This window comes from Python bivittatus, unplaced genomic scaffold, assembly GCF_059951505.1.
Source record: "Python bivittatus isolate LINGU-HERP-01145 unplaced genomic scaffold, Pbiv_v1 ctg000190_np1212, whole genome shotgun sequence".
NCBI classification, from domain to species: Eukaryota; Metazoa; Chordata; class Lepidosauria; order Squamata; family Pythonidae; genus Python; species Python bivittatus.
Genome location: NW_028277042.1, coordinates 17,943,413 through 17,947,244, shown reverse-complemented (window position 1 = coordinate 17,947,244; position 3,832 = coordinate 17,943,413).

Sequence of the window (3,832 nt, the reverse complement as noted above, 5' to 3'; positions counted from 1 at the left end):
AAGCAAAGAAACCAGATGTGGGCTGGGTGGTTTTTTTTTTTTTGGACTTTTAAGGTAGCTTGCGCAAGCAGTTGTCTTCGGGGAAAGCCAGCTTGAATCAAGTGAGAAAGCAAGAGAGACGACATTTGCGTTCATTAAGATTAACCGGTAACAATGAATATCAGGGGGAAAGTTGCTCTATTTCCGAAGTCTGACATGAAATAAGGCGGCAGGCTGGGCCTACTCATCAAGTAAAATGATCTTTCCATTGTGGCTGTTAGAAACTCCTACAAATATTTTAAGTCTAGCACCAAGTCTAGCTTTTCTTCCCCTTTTACTTGGGACAGAGCAAATTAAACTATCACAGACCAGATGGATCAACCACTGGGCGGGTGGGTGAGTGGGTGGATCTATATGTTTAGGGTGTCCTTAAATTCTTGAATGTCTTGAAATAGGTATTAAGGTAAGGGGAAGCTGGATAAATGGCCTATTTGATTGTTTGCTCTTGTAACTGGTTTCTAAGCTTGCCTTCCCTCATGCTAATGAACAGTTCAAAGTATTGTATTTATTTTATTTTATTTTATTTTATTTTATTTTATTTTATTTTATTTTATTTTATTTTATTTTATTTTACTTTATGCTAGCATGGGTGGGACATACATTTCCCAACGATCCCTAGTTTTGTTGGCAAAATGGACAAGTGTTCACCTAAAGTATGTTTGCAATAAATATGTGATTGCAAAAGTGTATAGCATTTATTAATACTTTTATTTAGTGTGTGCTATACCTAACAGCTATAAAAGGTAGGAAGCTGGGACTGACAATAAGCCCTGACAAGTGTTTATGCAGCGAGAGTTATGGATCAACGCTGTTTTTATGCTCAGACATAAATTGCAAACCACTATAACTTAGCAGGATGTATAATGGAATCCAGGATATTGCTGCTGTTGTGTCATTTATCAAGATTGCTCTTCAGGATCCCACAGAGGTTATCTGACCCCAGTGACATCTGTGGGGGGTGAGTGTGAAAAGAGGCAAGATGGCAGAAGTTGCCATCCAAGCCCATCCCTTGCTATGTGTAAGGGAATGCCAATACTGAGAATGCCATCTTGCTGTTTTGGATACCTCTCAAGATGCTACAGTCCAACAGAATGGCTAGATTGACCTATTATGCTAAGCCATGAATGTGATTTGCCTGATTCATCTTATTGAGTGAAGACAGCCAATTTTAGCTTCTATTTAACAAACCACAGCTAACCAAACGTGTGATAATAGTCCATGTGGCCTACGCCAATGAGGCATCAGCCAGGAAGCCTCTTCCAGCTTTGGATGTCCTGGAGAAGACCTCATAGGTCACACAAAGTATTTCAACAAGGTGAGTTATGCCCTCATCACATCTCCCTGATATGAATTGTAACTTCATGGCATGAAGAATGTCACTGAGATGAAGTGTGGTTGTATTCCAGAAGCCTAATATATTTTGTGGATGGAAACTATCAACTGGTGACTGGTTGGTTATAGAAACTCCAGGAGTGCTAGTTAAAGATAGGAAACTGCTTTGAGAGAGACCTCAACGTATTCCACCGAATACTAGTTGGGGAAGAAGGTATGGCCTTGCTCATTTCATCCATCAATAAGCAATGAATCTAAGTTTAGCAGCCATGGTATGCTCAACAAAAGGTTCTTTGCTCCCATCAATCAACAGGGAATAATGGCTGGTAGGGTAGGAGCTCCACGAAGAAACAGTATCCAATTTACGTTTGGTAAAAAAGACTGTGGGAGGAAGAGAGACACATGTAACACGATGTATCTGATCTGATGTGAAATGATTGTCATGTGCTTTGCTTGTTTTTAATAATCTCACAGTTTCCTGATGAGTGGAAGTACACTTCCATTCTAAATAAATACTGATCATCTAATATTTAACTGGGGCATGCACCGTGTTTCCATTGCTTTTTTATCTACTTCTTCTTCTTTGGCTAACTGTTGCCTGTGGATATCTCAATATCCCAGGACTCAAATTATTCATGATTCAAAAGGGGTTGTGGGTAGGTTTGTTTGGAATAGTGAAACTTGCAAAACAAAGCTTAGATTTATAATAAGAAATCTGGGCTTCTCTTCTCTTCTCTTCTCTTCTCTTCTCTTCTCTTCTCTTCTCTTCTCTTCTCTTCTCTTCTCTTCTCTTCTCTTCTCTCTCTGTGTCTTGTCTTGTCTTTCTTCTCTTATCCATTCTTTCACAATTCTGCTACTTCATCTGCAAAGCCAAGATGACCGAATGGCTTGTTGATTCAGTTCACCACCTTATCACTGAGTTATGTTGTGTGGCTTTGGCAAGTCGACATTTAATTGTTTGTTATATGTCTTCCACAGGAAACTATCCAGATCACCATCTGATTTTAAGTGGACTGGCTGAAAAATTCCTGACCTTCGTAGAATTGTGTTCCCTATTGCAGAACCAGTACAACAGAACTTAAAGTCTAGCTAGAGAAGACTTCTCAGGAGAGAAAAAGGCTGATAAAACTGTTATTTTTACACACACACACACACACACACACATATTTGCTTCTTAATCTCTGGCATCCTTTCCATTTTACTTTTTAATTATTGTTTCACTATTTATAAAGAACATGCCCTAAAGCTTATAATCAACATTTGACAGTAGGGGAGAAAGGAGGACAAGGGCAAATCAAGTTTATATCAGTGATATAAAATAGTTTTTATTCCCAAGAGTTGACATCTGGATTTAAAGGCCACACAATGCTCAGGGTCACTTTGCGTTAGTCTACATGCTTTACATTCCCCAGCTGACCACATCTGCTTAAATCAACAACAAATTGTGATGCATTATGGGCTGAGTAATCGGCCATCAGGACACATTATCTTGAAATAACATATGGCTGTCACCTGGGGCACCCTTTTAAAAAGCAGCTGGAAGACTCCAAGCTGCCATTTTCATTTCCCACAATGCTTCCAATGGTGCAGAATCCCAGAGGATTCTGGGAAATTAGAGCAATGGTTTGAATTTGGGTGGCTTCCGTTCCATATTGCCGCCGTTAGGGTTCATCAAGTTGGAAGCGTTCTCACTAAAGAATACCTGCACTCCTCAATTACAGATTCGGCCTATTCAAAATAAAGTCTCCTTTGAGTTCAGCTCAGGTCTTGGTGACTTTGTATACATGTCCATGTAGGTGCATTGTCCGTTTTTCTAATTGCTTTTTTTTAACCTATAAGAAATGGAAAAAGACAAATAGCCAAGTACTATGTCATAATAAGTCATAATATGAAAAGCAAAGCACAAACAGACAAATTTTGCACCCCCTGCTCCCTTGCCCTCTCTGGCTTCTAACCATCTTGAGCTTTAAAGCATAACTGTTTTATAAAACTTAGCCTAATAAGTTGAATTTTATTTTTTTTCCTCACAGCCATGGATGCTTTTATTCCAGAGAGGTGTTGGGTGACGGGATACCAGTTTGCAGACCTGCCTTTCTTGATAGCCGTGAGAAACGCCGCCATGGTGAACACGGTTGGAACAATAGTTCTGCAGGCCTGGTTGGTTCTCCTCCCTGGTTGATGGGTTCCCTGCATGTCCCCATTGTCATTATAATGTTAGCACAAAGACACTGAGGAGGCTTTAATTAATGACTTTGAAGATCTGCTCTTTTATAATTCATGGCAGGGCTTTAATTAAAATCAAACGGATAGCCGGATAGCCATTGAAATAGCAAAGGATTTAAGAGTGCTCTGTCTTAGATGGGAAAACTAATTCCCTCCGACCAGGGGTGCTCCTAGCGGCATGCAAATTGCCATTCATTAGAGCTGACGAGGCAGTGAGAAGGCACTTCTCCTCTGACAA